Source organism: Phacochoerus africanus, chromosome 12 (genome assembly GCF_016906955.1).
Source record: "Phacochoerus africanus isolate WHEZ1 chromosome 12, ROS_Pafr_v1, whole genome shotgun sequence".
NCBI classification, from domain to species: domain Eukaryota; kingdom Metazoa; phylum Chordata; class Mammalia; order Artiodactyla; family Suidae; genus Phacochoerus; species Phacochoerus africanus.
The window spans coordinates 17,847,721-17,872,780 of record NC_062555.1 but is presented as its reverse complement, the minus strand read 5'-3'; the positions used below and the strand labels follow the sequence as shown (position 1 = coordinate 17,872,780).

Below are 25,060 nucleotides of genomic sequence, written 5' to 3'. Positions count from 1 at the left end.
TGCCTCGGTGCTCAGCAATAGCTGCAAGTTGGGGGGGAGGGTCCTATGTATTTCATTTGTTATGTATATGACTTTATAGCGTCCATGGGAGTTTTTAGAAGCTTTTTGTTATACTCTCCCTGAGCATTTAGATTATAATGATTATATAAACAGTCATTTTAGAAACTAAGCAACTTTGCAGTTCTGGGGCAAGAGTGAATGGGGTTGTGAATGTCTGGGTGGTTTAATGATTCGCCTCCTAACTAAACAATTGCAGTTTTTATTTTTTTTTTCAATCTTAGCCTAAATTGTTTTTTACTTTGTGTTTTTTTTTAAATGGTTTTGTTTATGGGTATTTATGTTCTTGTTCCATATGCCCATTAGATAAATCTTTGTATTTTAGTGGGTTATTTTTTTTCTTTAAACCAGTCTAGCAGGTTTATGTATTTTATAATAATGCTGTCAGCACCAAACTTCTAGACATTGAGCCCGCATAACAAAGATGTGTTTGAATACTGACTGTGTGTGCTTCAGAGTGGTTGCTTAGGTAAGATCACTCTGGTTGTAATCAATCTTACTAAAATTTAGGAAGCAGTATTCTTTATTTGCCTTCTGTACTGGTTGTTTCTATTGCATTTTATGCTGGAATTATTTTTCTTTAGCATGTTATCTGTAGTGCTTCTTGGGCAAGATTCCTTTAATACTAGCAACGGAAACAAGGAAATCAGACCTTGAAATCGAAAACAGTGATGAGTGTGAGCCCACTGCAGAGTCTCGGATTGGTTTGCTAGCGGATCAGACCTGGTTATGAATAAAGATGAAAAGCTCCCTCCCCAGGCCTGTACTAAAGCAGAACATCCCTGCCCATGTAGGCCATGATCAGAGGAGGTGGAAATGATCTGTCTTGGAGGGAGTCTTGCTATTGCTTTGACATGAAGATGCTGGGGCGTCCTGGCAATGCCAGCCTGTAGGCAGTAGTATTTTGAGTACCTGTGAATGCACTTTTGTGTGTCTGGGAAAGCACATAGAGGGACGAAAATTGGAGATTACTTGCCTATTTTCATCTTAAAGCACCCCGACTGGATGAATCAAGAAAATAATCCACCTGAGTCTAAATCATTACTATTATCTTCCTGCCTTGATTGAAATGACTGGGTATTTGCTCATTCTGTATAGGTATATGGTTCTCAGAAGAACGTTCGGGGGCAGCTCTGTGTTTTTCAAAAAGTTAGAGTGTTTTTTACTGTTTTGTATGACTCTGACTATTGTAATATGCAATCTGGGAGGACTGTAACTTCTGTCTTTCAGGTGTGCACAATGGGGAGAGTTGGACTTTTGGAGGTGAAATTGCAGGAGTTGGCTAGTTTTCTTAGGGTCCAACACTCTCTCTCTTTCTTTATACAGATCAGGAGCTGAACTGATGAGACACCTAACAGTTCATTGTTGATTAGAAAGAAACTTAATATGGCATCACTCTGTGTGTCTCTTTAGTCAGTTATCATGAGAATAAGTGAAAATTAGGCTAAGAGTTTCAGAAACAGTTATTGGATTATTTTGTCTACCTAAGCTTCATCTTGCGAATTTTGAAGCACCCTACAAATTGTATAGCATCGAGTTGCTGTTGGTGCTGCTTGTAAGTTCACAGGCTAGGCTGACCTCAGGGAGAGACTCTCATGCCTCCTTCTTGCAGCGTGATTATTTTGTTGGGTGGCCTTGGAGCGGCCTGTTTTCGGCCTCCTTTTATGCGCTCTTTGTCTAGGGTGATGGCACGCATCATCTGTTTCTAGGAAGGATTTCCCTGATAAATCATTACTGAGGAAAGACTTCATTCAGTACATTTTACTTAGGCTTAATCATGGATTGCCTGTCTCTCCTTTTCTTCTCGGGGCGTATGTTTTTGGTTTTGTGTGTGATATAAATGATAATAAATACATCCGTATCACCTAGTTTATATAAAGAAATACAGTGTTCTTGGTTATCATTTGCTGGTTACCAAGTCCGATGGTCCATGTCTGGGGGCAGGTGTACTCATGTTGTCATGTGACCATTTTAGCTCTGTTTTCATATCTTGGGTGGGCTGTGGCTTTTAATACGAATGTGAAGAATGAAAGGGCAGACTAGTGGGAGAGGGGTGTGCGTTGAATCCATGTGCTGGGGTACTCCAGCTGCCCCACCTGCTGGAAAGCATAAGCGGCATGTTACAGGTGCTTATGAATCATGAGTCAGTCAAAGGTTAGGAGAGAACTTTTGTCCCGCAGTGCCTGGCGGGGCGTCAGTGGAGGAGAGGATGGAGGGAGACGTTGCCCGTTTTCCACTTCTGGTTCCTTGTTGGCACACAGTTCTTGAAGTGGCTTCTGAGGCGGAAGTGTTCCAGTTCTCACTGTTTCGGCTCCTCTCAAGCCACCTTTGTGTCCTGCCTGGGATTCTGATGGTTTGTATACCGACTGCAGACACGCGTGAGTTGTTCCCAGGTTCCCTCGGTCGGTTGTGAATGAGGTTTAGGGACGTGCTCGTGAGCGGGGTGGGGGACAGTGTGTAGCTGCTGAAGGAGTGTGAGCACGGAGAGCTGGGATTGGGAATTGCTTGTGCTCCTCTGGTGTCTTTCCTTTATGATTCGGCTCATGATTGTAGGAATTCGTCCAAAGAATGGGACGATTCCAGGGATCTTTTTCTCATGGAGAATCCTTAGTGATGTGACGAGGGGAAGGTACGGGGTGGACCTCTGACCCTCCAGGGGCGGTGAACGCTGCCTCCTGAAGGCCAGAGGCACCAGTAACACTCTTACCAGCCAGGGTCCTTGGACACCTTCATCCCTAGAAATTGCTAAGAGGCCAGACCCGAAATTCAGGCAAGGCTTTATAGGGACATGCAGTACAAGGGAGCAGAAACAGGTAACAGGAGCCACAGGTGCCCCTGCTCACTCCCTGAGGAAGGGTGAGCTGGTCCTTAGATGGGGCGGGCCTGGGGTTTGGCCAGAGGGTGGCTTGGGTGGCCTCCAAACCCCCCCCCCCCCCAGTGGTGGTGGTGGTGCGTGCAGGGGGCTTTTGCCTCCGACACCTCTGAAGTGGCAGTTGGGTTTTTGGTTTTTAACTTTTTTTGTTCATAATATGCCCCAACTGCACATGTGCACAGTTATTTTTAGTCCTTGGAGTTTCTTTGTATTCTGTTGCTCAAGGAGAAGTTGGTCCAGGTCCAGCACCGCAAAGGGTCCCGGGCCCTGTGTCCTGCCTGTGTCCACACTGCCTCCCCCTTGGTGCTGGATGTAAGCTTTGGGCTTCATGCGAGGACTCTTTGAAGGCTTTGTTTGCTCCCAGAGGTACATTAAACAATCCATATGGACAAAATATTTTCTTTACCAGTTTTTTCAGTTTGTAATGCTCCTTTTTTTCACAAGCGGCTGATTAAGTTGGAGTGGCTCTATCATTTCATGTATTTGAAAACATCTTGTTTAAAAGCTTATATGGAGTTCCTGTTGTGGCTCAGTAGGTTAAGACTCTGACTAGGACCCGTGAGGATTCAGGTTTGATCCCTGGTCTCACTCAGTGGGTTAAGGATCCGTCGTTGCCCTGAGCTGTGGTGTAGGTCGCAGATGCGGCTTGGATCCCTTGTTGCTTGGCTGTGGCGTAGGCCGGCTGCGGTAGCTCTGATGCCACCTCCACATGCCGCAGGTGTGGCCCTAAAAAGCGAAACAGAAAACAAACAAATAGAACTTATAAAATGTGAGGTTTAACCATTTTTGTTTTGGGGCGTCCTGGGCTCCCTTTGGATAGGCCTTCGCTAGAATGGAAGTAATCAGCTTCGTTAGGAAGAGACTCCACTAGCTCCAACGCACCTTGTATGCAGACGAGCTTCCCGAAGTGTGTGTAGAGGTGGCAACTCGGTACTCAGACACTACCCGCCTCCTTGGTCTGGCGGCGGCAGGGGCTGTAAGGGTGGCTCCTCCGCTAGAGCCCAGGGTTCCAAGGAGACACAGTCCGCTTTTGGTGTCTGGCCAGCATGCTGCCCACTAGACAGTGTACGTACATCACTTTTTGTTCAGAAGCTGACATTTGAAAATCAAAATATCTAGGGCACCTTGGGGCCAGTATTTCGAATTGGCTGGAATACTGGCTTCTTACAAGCAAGAATGCTCAAAACGACCCATCATTTCTGATATCATTGCAGCAACCATTTGTGCTCCAGCTATAGAAAAGAAGCTGAAAATATTTTCCTCATTCACTATGTTAAGGGAATGAACACATGTCTCGGAAATAGCAGACCTGTAAAGTCCGCTTGCCTCTCCCTCCCCATCACCCGCCCCTCTTTCTTCCGTGCCACCCTCTTCTCTGTTTGTATCTTTTTAGGGCCCTATCTGCGGCAGATGGAGGTTCCCAGGCTCGGGGCCTGCATCACAGCCACAGCAACACGGGATCCTTAACCCACTGAGTGAGGCCAGGAGTCGAACCTGCCTCCTCATGGAACGTCAGGTTCATTACCACTGAGCCATAGTGGGAACACTCCTCTCCATTTTCCTTCTAGTCATTCTCCGTCAGTTTGTTTCTTCCTTTTTATTTTTCTTTTCAAAATAGAGCTAAGGGTGAAGATATACTTTTCCCTAAGTTGCTGTTCATTCTCGCTGTGAAAGAGAACATGGTGTCTTTTGGTGATGAGAGAAGGTGCCAGTCTTATTTGACTACCTGTTGTGCACAGACGCCTGGCAGGTGCTTTTAAACTTGGTATCGTATAGTGGTAAAGACGAAAGGTCAGCCTTAAGGGATTAGGACGGCTCGGTTCTTGAGGAGAAAGATGGGACCCCTGGCCTCTCCTAGATAAAGAGCTCATCACTTGTAGGAAGATCACCTCTGCGGATTGACTTGAGCTGGACATTGCCTTCGAAAGCTGTTTCTGAAGTCAGTCTGTCCTGTGGAATTCGATACATCTGCAGGAGAGGGGAGTGACTTGTTTCTCCTTGGGAAAAAACTGAGCCACAGACATCACGAGTTTCGTAGGGGTGCGTTAGCTGAATTATCAACCTTAACTCAGTGCATTGCTCCCTTCAGGATGGTGCACTTAAGGGGGTCGGATTCCTCCCTCCTTGAACTTCGTTGTGAGAAACAGCCTCTGACATTGTTTTGGGTATCTCATACAGTTTATTGACTGCTGCGTGGAAGGTGAAGAGCAGACTGGCTGCCCGGGTACAGAGGCCGTGTAAGTCGTTGTTTATCCTCCTGGTTGAGCAGCTGACTGTCCAGCAGCACGAGAGTGTATCACAACCAAGACGGCCGGCCTGGGAAAAGATCAGAATTCAAAGTACGGTTTCTACTAAATGTGTAATTGCTTTTGCACTGCTGTAAAGCCAGAACGTCTAAAGGCGAAGCATCTGAAGTCGAGGAACGTCCGTAGCATGATTTTCATCAGAACCATTGTGTCCTTAGAAGATTAGGAGGAAGTCCTCTCTGTGTTTGGCCCTGACATTGGAACTTTCCTGTTGTTGGACAGCCCTGGGCCATCTTCTTGCTCATCCCAACTCAAGCTCCATAGCTGGTCCCGAAGGCTCCGGATCATAAACTCCTAAATGTCAAGAATGCGGTATCTTCGAAGTTCTTTGAGGTCCCAGTGAAACGCTTTTCATCCAACAGGCAGTCAGAAAATACGTGTTGTCCAAGGGCCATCCCAGAGGTCGCTAAGCTTGCCTCCCCAAGTGCCTTAGCTTCCCAGGGATGCTGCAACCAAATCCCACAAACTGGGTGACCTGAAACGGGAGAACTGTGTTGTCAGAGAGAGTTCTGGAGGCTGGCAGCCCGAGCATGGCCACAGGGGTCTGAGACGCTGGCTGGAACCCTCCCTGGCCCTCCCTAGCTTCCTAGCCCTCGTGGTTGGCAGCCCTTGGGAGTTTTTGGCGTGTCGGTGCATCTCTCCTGTGGCATCACATGGCCTCGTGTCTTGCCTCTGACATGTTCGACCCCTGGCTGTCTTGATCTGTCTGGGTATAGCATCTGCGCCGTGTTAGGAGAGCGGAGACTGTTTCTAAGGGATAACTAGAGAAAGGCTGTTAAGAGAAGAAAGGAGTGTTTGCAGATGCATCGTCACGAGAGGCTTTTAAGCCTGCCCATTTCCAAATTAGGGGCTCAGAGGGGAGGCAGGCATCAGGAGAAATTCCATTTCTAAACATTTGCAAAATGGTGTGTCTTCCGTGTAGCTTATTTGAAAGTGCTCTCGGGACTGAGGGATGGTTGCTGCTGTCCATGTGAATTTACTGTGTTAGACTCTAAGGGAGACCTGTTCTCCGTTAGGATAGAACCATCCTCTGTGATACTTCCGAGAAGTAGTCAGAGGAATAATTTCTGAGGACTAATTTAATGATGAATTTCGGGTAATGATTAACTCGAGTTCGGAGGAAAAACGCCTCCCGTGGTCGAGCTTTTCCCTAACTGTTGCTTGTCGGTGCTCTTTGTCTGTGGGATTAAGGTAAGGGTTTGTAGCCCGAATTTTATTTCCTTTCTCTCTCCCCTCCGGCCTCCCCACATCTGATTGATCAGAGGAAAGTTGCAGACGTAGAAAAGAGAAGCTATATAGGGATTTTACTGCCTTATAATCGCCTTTGTGGTTCTATTGTGTGATGGAAAGCCGGGTATTTTTAGGTCATATGGGTGATGGAATGTGATCACTGCGGAGACTCTAGAAATATTTTTTGATTTGGACAGTTTTTAGTGACCGAATAAATGTTAAGTCTCCTTGAAAACAGGACTGTGGAAAATGGGCAACATGAGCCACTGTCCCGCGCCCCCTCCTAGCGGTGAAAGGAGGCATTTGAAGGTCAGAGCTACCTAGGCGTCTGCCTTATGAAATATCAACCTAATTATAAAATAATTGTAGTTGATAAAGTGGGTATGCAGCTCCTTAGGGAAAAAAGACCCACTTCTCTGCCGCTTGCCCAGGGCAATACGAAAATTTAACTCACCTCTTTTTAATTCCCTCTGTCTTGTGGCCAATTCAGTCAGCACAGGTCTCAGGTCTCAGGAGCTCTAATGGACAGTCGTGGCCTTGGTTCCTGCGCCATTAAAATTGCCCCCTGGCCTAGGTTGGAAGAAAGTCTGGCTGAGGGGCCACGTTTTGGTTTAGGGAGATAGGTGGTTGTATCTTTTGGAAAAATACACAGCACTTGGCAGCTTTGTGACATTAGCTGAGTTCTAAAGAGTAGTCTAAGAGCCTTCATATTTTAGGTCCTTTCTGGTGATGTGTAAACGTTTTCTTTAGGAGTCAATATGCTGAAGTGGAGGCGTGTGCCCTGCAGTTGAGGGGTCTTGGTGTTAAACCATGGCTCTGCCACTCTCAGGCTGGGCACTCGTGGGTTAGCAACCTACCTCCGTTCATGTCAGTTTCCTTGTCTATAAAATGATGGAAACATGTCCTTCATAGAGTTGTTTGATGAAAAAGTGAGGCAGCCCATGTTAGACCCTCAATAAATGCCTCAATAAATGCTATAGTTACATAGTTATTATATAACGTGACAATTATGACATGAAGGTAAGATATAATACATTATATATTATAATTATTTTTCTATTACTTTGTATTTAATGAAACACCGCATATGTGCATCGGGTCCGTATATTAAATGTAAAAATGTGAACCTTTTCACCCCCTCCAGTCGTGTCTTTCTGGTGGTTAAGAAGGCAGATTCTGTAAGATGCATTTGTAATTCCATTTTTATGACACAGTGTCTTGTCTGACATTATTAGTTTACAGAGTTGGCCTCTTCTATTTATTAATAAGCTCCTTGAATCATTACCTAATGTATCTTTGAAGTCTGCACAGTTCTTTAACTATTACATACACTAAATAAAGCCTTGGCCTTCTGGAATTTCACAGGTAAAAGGAAATGAAGAATTTATCTACTTTTCACTGTGCAGATTATGAAATTTTAAGATCAGGGAAGTAACATGATTTGCCTCAGGTCACACAGGTTGAATTCAGGTCTTTACGTCTTTGTCTTTCTGTGGTGTGTGTGTATGTCTCTCTCTTAAAATAAACGCGTTCCGTCTTACGTTTGTGGTTCAGTTGTGTGAGTGCCCAGTGTCGTGATTACTCTTTGGCATCCGCAGGTTATTCGAGGGTGTTTGTCACCCACCATCAGCAGATGACTAGATTTCTTTTTCCCTTCAACTTTAATTTAGCTTTTGGAGCCCCAGGAAGGAGAAGATTGGGCACTTGGTATGGCCTGCTCAGAGGGTAGTTTGTTCTGTTCTTGGTTTGATCCTGACTGAAATTCTACGCTGATGAAAACCCAGAATTTGATGCTCGGTGGCAGCGCTGTCCAATAAGAGCCTTCATCACGAAGGCGTGGTCGATATGCTTCCTGTCCAGTGTAGTAGCCACTAGCCCCGGGGGCAGTAGAACACTTGACATGTGGTTAATGTGAACGGGGACTTGCATTTCAAATTATATTTAATTTTAATTCCCCGTAATTTAAGTTTAAACAGTCCCCTGTGGCTAGTGGCTCTTGTATCTGATAGCACAGTGATTATGGAATAAAGACCTTTGGAAAAACAGCATTAAACCCAAGAGAGGAGAGAAGAGGAAACGCTGCCCTTAGCTTGACACTTAGCAAACAGCGCTTGCAACCAAGTAGGACCCAGTGAACATTTTTTTAAAAATAATAAATGTGGGTTTTAAAGGAGGACCACGACATGCTAAGGAGATACTAGGAAATACTGTGATAAAGGACACCAAAGGTTTATTTATTTTTTGATTTATTTTCATCCTGTGGAAGCTTTCAGTGCTCTGCAGAGGTCGCCCCTCCAAAGGTCAGATGATAGAGGTCATCCTTCAGTAAGACTGGAGCCTGCCTGTACCACGAGTTTCTCAGGAAATGTACTTGCAGCATCTCGGGTGATTTGCTGATGCTGAGAGTATTCCAGCGTATCTCATGGCATCTCAGAGATGCATTGTTGCCATTCCAGCTCCTAACAAGACGGAGGGCAATCCAGACGCTCTGGGTGAAAGGGATTTAAAGTGGTGAGAAGCCTTGTTGAGAACTTAAAATTGGGCTATAGAGGAATCTTTCCTTTTTTTTTTTTTTAATTTTAAACTCACTTCTCTTTCATACGTCTCAGAACCTTGAAAGGAAGGTAGTAAGTAGTCTAGGCGAGGTAGTAATTAATGATGGAGCGACAGAGTCTCCAAGTCAGAAGGACTGGATGGGAATTCCTGCTCTGCCCCGATTGGCTTCATGAGCTTGGGCAAGTTTGTTAACTTCCCCTAGAGACTACTTTATTTATTTATTTATTTTTATTTTTATTTTTTGCTTTTTAGAGCCGAGCCCGAGGCATATGGAAGTTCTCAGGCTAGGAGTCAAATTGGAGCTGTAGCTGCTGGCCGACACCACAGCCACAGCAACGTGGGATCCGAGCCACATCTGTGACCTACACCACAGCTCATGGCAATGCCGGATCCTTAACCTACTGATCGGGGCCAGGGATTGAACCTGAGTCCCCGTGGACACTACTCCGGTTCATTAACCGCTGAGCCACAGCAGACCTCCCTAGAGACTACTTTATAGAAGCGTTGAAAAGATGAAGTTTAGGTGAAAGTGTTTCAGAGTGATTGACATGTAATAGTGACATGTAATAGTTCCTTGCAAAACTCCCTGACAGGTGTTCCGTGCTTGCTGAGGGTCCTGAGGGTATGGGTCATTTGGAAGCCCCGTCGTCAGGCTCTCTCCCCCATCTGGTCGTTGCTGGATGCTTAGAACAATATAAATCTAGGTAACCTTTGGCCCCATAAGGCTTTTGAATGTCAGGTAAACTGGGTCCGTAGAAAGTGTTTTTCTAGGATAGAAATCTCGGGAAAATTTTCACCCTTAGTATTTAAGATGATGTATGTACCAAAGCATTTTGAAGAACGTTAGGTACCACATAGAATGTATTCTTAGTAATATATATATTTTTTGTCTTTTTAGGGCCACACCTATGGCGCATGGAAGTTCCCAGGCTACGGTCTAATTGGAGCTGCAGATGCCAGCCTACAACACAGCCCCAGTAATGCAGGATCCCAGCCACATCTGCGACCTACACCACAGCTCATGGCTTTGCCGGATTCTTAGCCCACTGAGTAAGGCCAGGGATCAAACCCTGGACCTCATGGATGCTAGTTAGGCTTGTTACCACTGAGCCACGATAGGAACTCCTCCTGCTGAAGTTTTTAAAATGCATTTCGTCTGGAAATTCCTGCCATTTGTCACTTGCACTAAGTTTTATATTTAGCATTTTGGGTTTTGGCTTTTGGTTTATTGTTAATTAGAATTGCTGTCATTTATTGCATGCTTACCTTGTGTCAGGGCCTTTTTGTATATCACCTTAAACTACTGTTGCATTTGGTTATTAGCATCCTGATTTTTAGTAGAAAAGCTGAAACCACTCAAGATGGCTCAGGGGTTAGCGGCAGCGCTGCTGAGCTCCATAAGAGTGGAAACTCCTGTCTTTCACTGCTGTGTTCTCAGCACCTAGAAAAATGCCAATGTAGGTGTTTCTGAATATTGAGTGCCTGAGCAGCATGGATCAGTGGGTGAATGAATGAATGCTTGATCCAGAGATCCCATTCTAGCCTCTTCACTGTGGCGCTTCTGTGTAAAGTAGTGCATGGACAGCACACTCAGAATTCAGGTTTGCTCATCACGCATGCATTGTGTCCTAGCTGTGACTGAGCCTGTGGTAGGGATGGAGTGGTGGACTAGACAGGATCTGCGCCCTCAATGAGCTTATGTCACAGCGGTGAGGACAGACAACTTAGCGTAGAGTGATCGCTGCCTTGAAAAGGGAAGAACTGGGTCCAGCCCCTGACACTACCTTTCTGCTTTCTGTCCCTGTGAATTTCACTGCTCCTGCTACCTTGTGTAAGTGGAATTATGCAATATTGCTCCTTTTGTGACGGGCTTATTTCAGTGTCCTCAAGGTTCATCCAGGTCATGGCATTTTAAAGCTGAAAACGACTCCATTGTCTGTATATACCCCATTTTATCCTTACATACATCGATGGGCATTCGGGTTGCTTCTTTCACCTTTGGCTAATACTGTTGCAGTGAGCATTAGTATATAAATATCTGTTGGAGTCCTTGCTTTTAGTTCCCACAGTTGGAATTGCTGATCATATAGTTATTGTCTTTTTATTTTCCATAGTGGCTGCACTATTTTGCATTCTCACCAGTAGTGCGCAAAGGCGACACCTTGCCCACATTCTCACCCACGCTTGTGATTTTTGAAACTAGGCATCCTAATGGGTAAAGCAGTAGTGTCTCCTTGAGGTTTTGATTGGCATTTCCCTAATGGTTGAGCATCTTTCCCTGTGCTTATCGGCCATTTGCAGGTCTTCTTTGGAGAATTCATGAACTTTAAAGACAGATTAGATTATACTGTTAGGAATGGTTTGATCCTTCAAGTATTCTGTTTAACTAAAAATCTGTTGTTTTTGTTTGGATGTCTGAGCTGGCTTTTTAATAATGGGAAAGTTTTTAGCACCTTTCTACCCTTAGCTTCTAGGTCTACTGTTAGGGCGAAACCTCCATAATTGACTCTTTGGGGTGACGGTAGTGATGGAGCCTAATGAATAAAACATGTAAAAATGATAGCACATTTAAAAATAAATCCACTTTTATTTGTTTTGAATCTGTGAAATAACTGCTTTTGCAGCTGTTGGGATGGGGGCAGGCAGCCCACATCTCGTAAAGAATCTTGTAAAGCTGTCAAAGATTTAAAGGCTCTCCCAGGCTCTCTCAAATTAGAGGAGTTATTGTCTGCCTTTGACTTTTCTTTAGTCTCGCTGCCCTTTTATTCCCAGTGCGTTTAGTTTGGACCATGTTAGTGAAGATACAGCGCTGACTGTTTTCTGAAGGTGAGAATAGAGATGCTAACCGGGAAAGTTACTATTCATTTAGATCAGTGTAGAAAGATAATTTCAAATGAATTTATCCATTCATCTTAAATCTTGTTTTTGTGCAGTCATATATGCTTTTCATAACATTCCTTTTAACTGATGTGAGCTGATCAGCTGATTCGAAGATGTCGTTTAGGCTGGGACTTCAGTGGCTTCAGTTGGAAGAGTTTATCATTTGGACGTGTGTTCCAGCGTTCCCTATTGTTTCCTTACTCTGGAAGTCTGTTGGAAACTAGTTAACTTCCTTGGACCCGATTGATTTGTTTGACTCCACGCTTATCATCACTTTATAAAAGTGTGGTGATCCCTTCTGTCCTGGGTACCTCTTTGCCGCCTCTGTGCTCATAGCGCCCTCGTCCTCACCCAGGCACGTGGCTGCTAGCAGAAAGCTTCCATTGCCCAGGCTCTGGGCAGCCGGGCATGGGCTTGTGATATATTCTGGCCGATGAGGTGGGAACAGGAGAGGTACATGGAGGATCTAGGAAGGGCTCTAGAGAAAGGGGAGGACGCACCTTTCTTTTTTCCTTTTCTTACGCTGGCTGCCGGGAAGGCTGTCCCATTGGCGAGGAGGGGGAAGGTGAGAGTCCTGATGGCAAAACAACAGAGGTTATGAACCTGGGTCCCTGATGATTCTAGAGTCGTGTACAAACCTGACCTGCCTACACAGTTGTGTGTTCGAGAAAAATTAACGATGTCTTCTGTTTTTTTAAGATTAAATTATTTATTTATTTATTTATTTATTTTATATAATTTTTTTTTTATTTTCCCACTGTACAGCAAGGGGGTCAGGTTATCCTTACATGTATACATTACAATTATATTTTTTCCCCCACCCTTTGTTCTGTTGCAACATGAGTATCTAGACAAAGTTCTCAATGCTATTCAGCAGGATCTCCTTGTAAATCTATTCTAAGTTGTGTCTGATAAGCCCAAGCTCCCGATCCCTCCCACTCCCTCCCCCTCCCCCTCCCATCAGGCAGCCGCAAGTCTCTTCTCCAAGTCCATGATTTTCTTTTCTGAGGAGATGTTCATTTGTGCTGGATATTAGATTCCAGTTATAAGTGATATCATATGGTATTTGTCTTTGTCTTTCTGGCTCATTTCACTCAGTATGAGATTCTCTAGTTCCATCCATGTTGCTGCAAATGGCATTATGTCATTCTTTTTTATGGCTGAGTAGTATTCCATTGTGTATATATACCACATCTTCCGAATCCAATCATCTGTCGATGGACATTTGGGTTGTTTCCACGTCTTGGCTATTGTGAATAGTGCTGCAATGAACATGCGGGTGCACGTGTCTGAGATTAAATTTTTTAGAGCAGTTTTAGGTTTACAGCGAAATTGAGAGGACGGAACAGAGATTTCCCTTATACCCTTTATCCTGCTTAACCTGCCCTGTGTGTGACTCACTGCGTGGTACATTTTTACCAAGGCTGGACTGTACCGATAAATCATAATCGCCCCAAATTCATAGTTTGCCTGAGGGTTCACCATGTTGTACCTTCTTGGTTTGAACAAATAAATATAGTCATCATTGTAATATCATACAGAATATTTTTATTGCCTTCTTTATGTCTTCTTTAAGATAGTGATGTTTTGGGTTTTCTATTGCTTGTGACCAAACTACAGTCTAACCAACTTCACGACTACTTCCAAACCTTTAAACTGTAAGGTAAGTTATAGGGGTCAGGTTTTATTTGAAATGCACATTTCTTGTGTTATTTTAAAAGCAATGTGTTTGCTTTCTAGGAATAAATCTAGTTTCTTTTAAACAATATAATTGAGAAATTTTGGTACATTATAATGTTATATATATGGTTCCATTTAATTTAGTCAGTATTTATTACACAATTGTTTCATGCAAGGTAATTTGCCAGATGTGTCAGAGGATAAAGAATCAGTGGTAACAGTAATATCTTCCTTATCGGAGCACTTTACAATGCCAAGATTGGAAGATCCACAGATTTACAAGTCATTTCTTGTGTGTGTGTGTGTGTGTATAAAACCTCATGAAATTGGAGGTGCAAAATTCTTGTTTTCAGGTAAGGAAACCAAGACCTCGAAAGGTTATTGTCCATAAGAACATAAAAAGCATGTTTTGTTTTACTGTCAGTTATGCTGGGTGTAAGAGGAAAAACTTTAAACATATTTGAATTTAAATTTCTTTACTGTAGAAATTAGTTATTCATGTGACAGATTTTAGAGCTGAAGATGCTCTCCTTGCAGTGTCTTTGCTTTGCTTGTAAATTTAGCTTATTTGAAAATGGAATCATTTTACATAATAAAACACAGGCTACTTTAAGTTGTGGAGATAGGACAGGGCTGCCTAAATTTATGTGAATGCTATATTTAAACCCTCTTCTATGTCTAGAAGCATTTTGTTGAGCATCTTTTTGAAAAGTAGCTGAATTACCCTTTTTTGGTAGCATCTTTTTGGATTGGGAATTGTACATTCTTAACCATGCAGATGAGGTGCTGAGTTGAATTTTAACAAAGAGAGTCAAATAAGTGCAATGCAAACAATTTATTTACACCATTTATCCCATCAATCTGTGGTGCCCGAATATATCAGAAACATTCACACAACAAAGCAAAATACAGACATTTCTGCTGTAGCATGAATGTATTCCTTTAAAAAAAAAGCCCCACACTTTGCAAAATTACACGCTAAAAAAAATTGGCATTTTGAAGAAAATAGCATTGGAAGAGATCACTCAAAGTGTTTTAACGACCCCGAATATTTAATGTTAGAATTAAGCCATAACCAAAACAAGCTTACTAAAAATTCTAGCACAGCTATAGCTAACTTCCCTATATGTAAAGAAATAACACAGTAAGGCAAGACTTTACCTTTAGAAAGTGAAGGAATAGGTAGATTGATGGAAGTGTGTGTAAGGAGGTACTAGGTCTGCCGAATTATGGGAACAAGGGCAGAGGGACCCGCCAGCGTTTACAGGTGGAGGAGCAGGGACAGGCTTACCATGAAATAGTTCTGGCTCCTTAGCTAGCGTGGGTTTGTTTTGTACAAAGATCTGAGAAACGTGCCCTAACCCCTTTTGAAGCTCAGCGTTTAGCCAGATTGAGCCAAGGGGGGGCATGGGTCACGAGAGCAGGGCTGCGCTCCTCGTGTTTGCTGTGCCACCTGCACGTGTCCTCACTGTTTAGCTGCTCTGTTTTGGTGGCACAGACTATAACGTGCCAAGGAAACCTATGCAGGGACTGCTGGGCTTCCGCCGGTGGTCTGATGAAATTCCCTGCCTTACGATGGGCTGCTGTGCGGAGTGGAAATACACCGAGGGAGCGGAACACGCGGCATCAAAGGATTCTTGGGCTCCTCGCTGTGGGGCTGGGGAAGCCCTTCCCAGCCGAGGTGAGAAAAGAAAGAGTTTGTTTGAACTCAGGGGTGGTTGGTGCACAGGAGGTGGGGAGGGGAGGCAGGTGGAGGGGGGCAGGCGGGGAGGTGAATGTCGTGAGAATCCCCGTTTGTTTGCCAGGTTTGATTTGATTTGATTGGGGTCACCATCCTGTGAGCTGGGTGCCATTCTACGGAGGAGGAAAATGAGGCGCAGAGAAGATAAGCCTTTGCTAAGATCACGCAGAGAGAAAATCCTCCCGAGTGGACTATGGGCTGTGGAGCCCGTGTGTTGAAGGCTGTGGGCTTTGTGGACTTAGGGAGTCTTTTAAGCTCCCGGAGCCTCTCTTTTTCCCATCTGTAGGAGTGGGAAGAACAGCCCCTTCAGAGGATGTGTGTATGATGACACACGTACAAGCGCTTTGCAAACGCTTAAACATTATGCAGGCAACACAGTGCCTCGTTTTCCCACCGCAAAACTTGCAGCTCTTTCCGTTAAAAATGATTGTACATGTAAGCGGTTTTTGGGATGAGAGCGGCTCAGGAGTCTATAGAGTCACGAGTTAAACAAGAGGGAGAGGAAGGTCTTTGGGATGTTTGGTTCCAAAGCAAAATGTGTCAGCTTGTGAAGAAGACTGAAGGAGGAACCGTTGATTCCAGCCGCGGACACTACGGAAAATCAACCTCCAAACCAAACAGGTGGCTTTTCAGTGCCACTTGTCTGGGGGGCTTGGCAGAAGCAGTAATATTCTTGCCGGTATCTCTGTGCTTTGGTGATCACCTGGTGGGTTGTCCCCACTTCCCTCCCCTTTTTCCTGAACAATTGTATAACCAAGTATGTGGAAGGATTAAGACTGTGTGGTGGGAGCACGCTCTGTAAATGTGCTTTATAGGCTGTGGAAAGCGGTGTGGTTTTGAAGGGGAAGTTCGTGCGAAAGGAAGTCTTGTGGTGCCTCCACGTTCGATGCTGTAGCACTTTGCTTTCCTACTTCTCCCAGCCCAAGTGGCTCCGCAACTAAGCTGATAAGCCTTCCAAATGTTCTGGTCTCTCCACTCCTTAGATAATTCGGGAAATGCCAGGCCTACCTAGGCAAAGGGGGGTAAGGATCTTGCTTCTAGAACATACTCTTGATTAGCAAGGGCGGGTACTAAAGACCATAATCAACCATAATCCCACTGTTCTAAGATGACAACTGTAAAATATTTGGTTAGTTCTTATGTAATGTGTGTGGGTGTATATCGATTTGCGTAAATGTAAACATCCACCTAGAAGTGGTGCCCTGGTGCCCGCTGAGATCCTGTACCCGGCTCTCCAGTTCCACGTTCAGTGCTGGCAGGTGGGCAGATTGAAACCAGCCGTGGTGGGGATTGGAAAACGCTGTGCATCAGGGCCCTTCTGTCTTCTTCTTCCTTCTCAAATGTAAAACATTTACCAGCTTGTCACCGTGTGTCTGTGTGTGGGTTTGCTCATGTGCACACATGCATACACATACACGCTTATTTATTTATTTATTTATTTATTTATTTATCTTTTGGGATCTTTAAGAAGAGGCTCACAACAACTATGGAGAACAGTATGGAGGTACCTTAGAAAACTATGCATAGAACTGCCATATGATCCAGCAGTCCCACTCTTGGGCATATATCTGGACGAAACCTTCCTTAAAAAAGACACATGCACCTGCATGTTCATTGCAGCACTATTCACAATAACCAAGACATGGAAACACCCCACATGTCCATCAGATGATTGGATTAGGAAGATGTGGTATAAATACACAATGAAATACTACTCAGCCGTACAAAAGAACAAAAGAATGCCATTTGCAGCAACATGGATGGAACTGGAGACTCATACTGAGTGAATAAGTCAGAAAGAGAAAGACAAATTCCATATGATATCACTTATATCTGGAATCTAATATATGGCACAAACGAACCTTTCCACAGAAAAGAAACTCATGGACTTGGAGAATAGACTTGTGGTTGCCAAGGGGGAACGGGAGGGGGTGGGATGGACTGGGAGCTTGGGGTTGATAGATGCAGACTGTTGCCTTTGGCATGGATTAGCAATGAGATCCTGCTGTGTAGCACTGGGAACTGTGTCTGGTCACTTATGATGGAGCATGATAATGTGAGAAAAAAGAATGTCTACATGTATGTGTAACTGGGTCACCTTGCTGGACAGTAGAAAATTGACAGAACACTGTAAACCAGCTATAATGGAAAAAAATAAAAATCATTATATAAAAAAAAAAAAAGAAAAAGAAGAGGCTCTGGTTTTGGTTTCTCTTTGTGTCCCTAGAGAAGCTAACATACCACCTGGCAGATTTAGTGACTATTTAATAACTGTTTGGCAAATTAAAGACTGAGTTAGAATGGTAGTTGAAATTTTTACAGCAGACTCATTGTGTTTGTTGCTCATATTTAATTAAAAAGTAGTTCCACAAACTAAGATGGCTGTTTTGCAGTTGGCTGCAGAAGTTGTTCAGTTAATAGCAGTGGCATTTGCTCCAACCCCAGGAGGGTTTAAATAGTCATTTGAGCCCCCACAGAGTAGAAGGTACATTGGACTGATCTGAAGTTCCTGGGCCTGACTTTGCTCATCATTCCCAGCCAGTTGGTTTGGACAGTTGGTCTTCATTCTTCCGTTGGTGAAATGTGCATGTGTTTGTGCGTGTGGGTGGGGACTAGGTGATGTAAAGATGCTTTCCAAGCGGTGCTACGGTTTCAAGATAGGATTCAAGGTGCCAGAATAACTTCTCATGCCTCCCAGAAGCCCAAGAGGAGTAATCCGTCTCCCAGAGTTACAGCCCACCCCCTAAAAGTGGGCTCAGTCGTTCCTTTCTTGCTGTGCTGCTTCATGTTATTTGGCTTAGCTCTACTTATTAGTGTGGAGATTGGAATAATCAATGTGCAGGAAATTAATTGTCTCGTGGATATTATTTTTGATTGTTAGGAACATTAGACCGACAAAACCCAGTGCCCCTGCCTGCTGATTGTTAATGACTCCTAATATAACGTAATTTAATAAAGCTTGTGGAAATAAATGTTTGCTTTCTTTTGTAGTTGCATAGATTAGTCTTTGCATAAATCAACCAATGATTCTTGAAGTGATTTTATAGCTGGAACTTCTGATAGAGACTTTTGCCAAGATATGGCCTTTTTCATTGCAGGTTCCTCTTTTATAAAAATGCAGAATGGTCATAGTAGTCAAAGGAAACTGAAACATCCACAGACATTTTATGCTACTTTTTTTTTTGTCTTTTTGCTATTTCTTGGGCCGCTCTCGCAGCATATGGAGGTTCCCAGGCTAGGGGTCGAATCGGAGCTGTAGCCACCGGCCTACGGCAGAGCCACAGCAACTCAGGGTCCGAGCCGCGTCTGCAACCTGCACCACAGCTCACGGCAGTGCCGGATCGTTAACCCACTGAGCAAGGGTAGGGACCGAACCTGCAACCTCATGGTTCCTAGTCGGATTCGTTAACCACTGCGCCACGATGGGAACCCCATTATGCTACTTTTAAAAAACTCCTTTAGGGAAGGAAATTTTGTCGGTTGAATGGGTGCTCCTGTTTGGGAGAAGTGCTTGGGTTGCTGCTCTGACTATGTTGCCTGCAAGATTCAGAAGAACTTTCTAATAGCCATTCAGCTGTAGAATGAGTCCCTTCAGGATAGGGAATTTTTTTTTTTTTCTTTTTAGGGCTGTACCCGTGGCATTTGGAGGTTCCCAGGCTAGGGGTCTAATTGGAGCTATAGCTGCTGGCCTACAGCACAGCTCACAGCAACGCCGGATCCTTAACCCACTAAGCAAGGACAGGGGGGAACCTGAGTCCTCATGGATACTAGTCGGGTTCCTTATCGCTGAGCTGCAACGGGACCTCTCAGGAAAAAGATTTAAAATTCCTCAATTAACCATCATCTTCATAATGTCACTCTAGAAGCTGAGAATTCTCACATGCTTTTACTTTTCTCATCCATCATCTGCTGATTCTCCATGATTTTATTTCTGGTTTACCCTTTTTTTTTCTGAAGGCGATAAAGTCCTTTTTGATCTTATATCACACTGACTTTCTCCACCGGTAGAATTCTAAGCAAGTTTGTTTGGGGTTATGGCTTTTGTTTTGTTCCTGGTGAAGGCAAGGACTCGTCTTATTGCAGAAAGAATCCAGAAATTCGACAGGGAGCTCAGGAAAATAAAGCAAGTATGTGTTTAGGTGGCAGAGTGCCCTGGAAAGGAGAGCGGGCACATAAGCAAATTGCTGCCTCCAGTTCTTTGGCGGGCTGGCCTTGGGGGCACGCAATGAGGGGCAGAGTAGCCTTGGGGAGGGAGGGTGTGGCGGTCATATTCTTTGCTTTTCATCCCAGCTCCACTTTCCCAAGGGGATGGATTTTTGTCCTTATTTAGCCTTGATTGGAAGTCTCATGGTGTTGGCGCATCATTCGAACTTCTTATCTGCAGGACTAATTTTATCGTAATGAGAACAAAATCTTACATGTGGAGGGGCAATTTCCACCTTTTCCTACTTTTCTTTGTCTGTGTCCAGGACACTTATCACTCCGAAGTGTGTGGTCTCCTATTAGTCTGGAGGTTCCTGCTTTTGTCTCCCCAGAGACCACCCCACCCCTAGCCGTTTATAAGATCCATGGTTTCCCGCCATCCAGCCCCGGCCACCTTTCCATGCTTCTGTCCAGCTACCTGCCTGCTTTCACGGCTTTGCTTAAACATTACAGAACCAAACGGTGTTCATGTAACTATCACGTTGGAATTGTTATTTATGTGAAACTTTCCCAGAAACTTGTTAACATGGAGAAATTCCAAGGACTATTTTTTTTACTAAGAAGGTGAGAAAACTAAGATGAAAAATAAGTAGAACAGGGGTTCCTGTTGTGGCGCAGCAGAAACGAACCCGACTGGTACCCATGAGGTTGCAGGTTCCATCCCTGGCCTCGCTCTGCAGGTTAAGGATCTGGCGTTGCCGTGAGCTGTGGTGTGGGTTGCAGATGCAGCTCAGATCCCACATTGTGTGGCTGTGGTGTAGGCTGGCAGCTACAGCTCCGATTTGACCCCTAGCCTGGGAACCTCCATATGCCAAGAGTGCGGCCCTAAAAAGCCACACACAGGAAACAAAAGAACATTTTTGTGCCAGTAAATTTAAAACTCAAAATGGGCTTTTGATCTTGCTAATCGTACTACCTATGCAAATCATTTTGATATTCTTACAAAAATAAGAAAAGACAATATATTTCTTTACATCATTGTTAATTTATCGAGGCGGAAGGAGTCACACCAATCTTAGTAAAAGGTCGCTAGAGCCTAACATTTAGGCAGTGTTTTGAACTTTACAGAGGGCTTTTGGACATCCTGTTTCTTTTTAATCCTCATGGTTGTGAACTGGAGTTTGGCACTTGCCGTCATTCAGCCTCTCCACAGAGTAGAACGCGAGCCCCTGCAGCTGCCCACCCGCCGCGCCCCCTGAGCAGAGGGGTGCAGACCGGGGTGAGGTCCTCTGTGCTCTGGGAAAACCGGGGGGTCAGGTCTTCAGAGAGTTAGATATTTTCAGGAGAAGGTTTTAGCCTGATTCTTGCACCTCCTCATATCTAGAAAGACATTAAAATCCTTCATGGTGATGTCTGCTCCTTGGTGGTGATGTAATGACCTTGCCAAGATCAGCAACAAACTTGTGTAAAGTGTGTATGTGTGTGTGTGTGTGTTCGCGCGCACGCCGCGCATTGTGAACGTTGTGCCCGGCTGCACGCGCTCCTTGTCACCTTGATCACATCCTGATGTTCCCCCTTTTCCTCCTTGGGTGGGATTTCAGAGCCTGGTCCATCTGTAGTTAAGGATAAGGAATGTCACCGTCATCTGTGTGAATCAGTCACCTCCAGGGGTGAGAACCGGTGGTCCTGCAGGTGGTGAAGCCGGGATGCTGGCCCTGAGAGCGGGAGGCGTTCAGTGAGCCCAGGCCTCTTCTGTTCCTGCTCCCGCCCTTTGGTGGAACCTCCTGTGTATCTTAGCTCCTCCCTCCCCGCCTCAGAGCCGTTTCTAGGGCTACTTGAGGCATCCTCTCCCTGCTGGAGTCCTAATTTCGCCCCAGATAAAACCTAACTCTCAACTTTCGGGCTCTGCATGTTTTTTAAGTCCACACTCTTATCGGGTGGGAATCACTGTCCTTGAGCACAGGGCAGATGGGAAGCCTCAGTCCTCCTTGTCAGGGGTCGGGACAGGAGGGTGGATCCCCCCGCTTTCCTGGCGCCCCTGGCGGGTCTCGTTCTCCACAACCTGCATCTTGCCTTTGCTGTCCTGTCCCGGTTGTGAAAACACCTGTTTTAATGGCCTCAGCATGAGACCGGGAGGCTCCAGGGAGGCTCTCCCGTCACTGCTAAACTACTCTGGGCAGATTCTCACGTGGGAAGAGACAGATTTTGTGGCGCTGCTGTCACCGCAGTCATCGCGTCTCCTGCCCACCCTGGAGCTGCAGCGGCCCCGCGCGGGGCAAAGCCGTGGAGCGGGGGAGAGCCGTGTCTCCCTGGTTGTCGCCTTGCGAAGCACCGGGTCTGCCTCTCTGTGGATCTGCTTTGGGGCCTCTTTCTACCCTTCAGCTGTGAATTTCCTCGCTGCCAGAGCGTCTTCCGTACAAAGTCAGACCGTGTATGTGTCCTCCTCCCCGGCCGAGAGCGATCAGGGAGGCACGTGGAAAGCGCAGACGCAGGGACTGTTCACCGTTTTGGAATAAAACCCTGTGCTGCTTGCAGGAGGCCGTGAAAACAGTGGCTGATGGGGAATAGGGCTTGTCCACGGCATTCCTTTAACGTCAGAACCTGTACGGTGTGGCTCAGATGTTGAAATTAAAATTTTTTTTTTTTCTTACTCATGTCAATTTGGGGGGAAGAGTCAAAGGCTTTATTGGCATTCCAATCCAATTCTACCAGGAAGGTCAAACTGTCAATAAATTTTTGTTTCTCATTTGCTTGTAGATGTGCCACCAGAAGATACACCACAATTGAGTTTTCAGAACAGTTTGCAAAATTAATGAGCTTTTCTCTAAAAGGGAAGTGTTTCATTGTTTTTGATATTTCTTTGGCACGAGTGTGAAGTAAAAAACCCTACTTTTTAGGGGGTTCCTGTTGTGGCTCAGTGGAAACGAATCCGACTGGTATCCATGAGGATGCAGGTTCCATCCCTGGCCTCGCTCAGTGGGTTAAGGATCCCGAGTTGCCTTGAACAGTGGTGTAGGTTTCAGATGCGGCTTGGATTCTGTGTCGCTCTGGCTGTGGTGTAGGTGGGCAGCTGCAGCTCTGATTCGACCCCCAGCCTGGTAACCTCCATATGCTGTGGGTGTGGCCCTAAAAAAAAAAAATCCAAAAAAGAAATACTTTTTCAAATTGAATGGTACTCTTTGGAATAAAAGTTTAAATGAAAGGACTGCAGACTGAATACAGTGAGTGAAAGGACGATTCAGCAGGGAAAGTACCCTCAGAGCAGTTTTAGAAACTGGATTGTGCTCTTCGTCTATTACAGTTTTAACCTTCCTGGGCCAACGGAATTCCTCCCGTGTCTGCTAAACTCTCCCAACATTTGACTGTTTCTCTTGCGCTGTCACTCACTTTTCCCGTCTCTGCATTACCCGATATCTTTGTATGGCATGTGAAGGACCCCCTAACTTGGGATATCGGATGTAAAAGCTAGATTTCTCATTTTGTAGCTCATAAAACCTTGCTGGTTAAACTCCTAGCTGGCTAATAACCTTGCCCAGAGTTCTCTCCCTTAGCAGTTGTTCCTTTAAATCTCTACTGTTGGAGTCTATGGATTGAGTGAAACTAGGAAGTACATGCATTAATAAAATAGCAAAAGTGATCGTTGGATCCCAGGTCTGAAACTTAGTTTTACAGAACACGTGATACTCATGATGACTCTAATACAGATACAAAAATGACTGTATACTATTTAAAATGTTGTCTTTCTTTACCACATGCGAGGCATTCTGCTGCTCACTCTACACGTGCTGTACCATTTAATCTTCACACTAGTTACAGAGTTGGCGAATTTAAGGCACAGGCCACAGGGTGAGCTGCATTTGTCAGAGCCAGGATTCAAACCCAGATTTTTCTTTAAGAGCTTGTTCTCTCAACAATTCTATTATAATGCGATACACTTGATAGATTCTCGGTCAGTTTGCATTAGACTTTTCTCTCTCTCATTTTTCGATAGCGAGGCTCTGAGGTTGACAACAAAATCATATGTATATTTTAAATGCTTCTTTAGCTGGTTTTTGCCATCTGATGGAGCAAACAGTTTAAAAAAAAATAGAAGGAAAAAATCCACTAAAGAAGAACCTGTTTGATACAGGAATTATGAAAAAGCCATGCTAAATAGACATGAAGCGATGGACAGATGAAAATGTATATTGCATCCAAATAAAAACAGGATTTTATTTTGTTTGCAGAGTGGAATGATGTGCTTTTAGAGGCTAGGGTGTAAAAGTAGTTTCCTTAAGAAAATTCAACCATGGACGGGCTGGATTAGTTGGTAGAGAGTATATTGGAACTTCTACCACCTAGTTTATGGACGTTATAATTCTGTTTTTACGTGAATGGTTCCATAGTCCTTTATTTTGCCAATTCCCCTTCACTTTAGATTGTGTTGAGCTTGCAATTAAAGGAAGACTCCAGGTATTTTTCAGAGAAGCTGCTGTACAGCAGGGCCTCTTCGGGTTCTGCTCTGGGATTCGTTTCTTTAAACCCAGACACTGGCTTTCTGTTTAAATCTGTATAATTCCAGTTTCTTCAGTTCAGTTCGGCTTTTCATCATGTGGGTGTCTTTGTCAGACACCGATGTCCTGTTTCCTTTTACTCCGAGATGTGTGACCCAGGCCACTTAAAGTGATCCCATCTGACGACAGAGCCTCACCTTACGTAGAAACTTGTCATCAAGTCTTCATTGACTTATTAACCAGTTATGTTTCTCTAAAATCTAATTTGAAACCGTCCTGTATCTTTTGTGCCTACATATTATCCACAAGGAGACTTGGTCAGCTATCTTCCAAGATCTCACTTACTCTCCCTAGAGCGAAAGAGTATCTTCCTCTTATCCAGCACGAAGGACAGCACCACATTGTCCAGCAATTAGGCACCCACGGGAACTGCCCTTAAGTGGTTACTGATGGTTTTTTTAGCTACTTTGTGGCGCAGCATTAGGGGAACATATGGTAAGCTGACAGCACCAAGCACTGGGTGGAAGATTAGCTCTTCCTTGCATTTTCACAACCATGAAGTCTCTGGTGAACTGTTCTGTGTAGGCTGAATCAGGAAGGAGACACATCTTTCACCGTTAGTGTTGGAGGTACCATCTGTGAGCTTCCGTGCAGCTGTAACTGGCTCTCAAGCATTTGGACACTTAAGACCCTTTATGACACGCGAGCACCTGGTACACCTGCTGATCTTCATTGACAGAAGGATTTTCTTCCTGCTCCAATGTGCTGTTCTCTCTGTTTTCTAATGATATCATCTTTGTATCCAGTCAAGCAAAAGTTGGAAATGATTCTCTAATTCCCTTTATATATCTAGTGGGTATATTTGTACTGCATGAGTGGACCTTGGGTGTGGAAGGTTTTGGTGCCGAATTGGGTTGCAGTCAAACCCCTGAGAACGTTGGGGAATAAATGACAGCCCCGAAATTGGCCGTTGAGGAGGCACAGGCTGGTCGCTAGTGGCGTTTTTTTTAGATAGGCTTTTTATTAAATGGCTATCTATCTAAAAATGGTTCTTTTCATCCCTTTATGTTGTCCACAAGGGAAACGAGAGAAAGGATTGTTT

At 44.6% G+C, this 25,060-nt stretch overlaps 1 protein-coding gene across 4 annotated transcripts in view; it reads left to right on the top strand.

Annotated features, from left to right (window-relative positions):
- The window catches only part of RGS7 (regulator of G protein signaling 7), a 371,782-nt gene that overhangs the window by 1,382 nt on the left and 345,340 nt on the right, over positions 1–25,060 (top strand). The gene's annotated exons all lie outside the window — the stretch shown is intronic.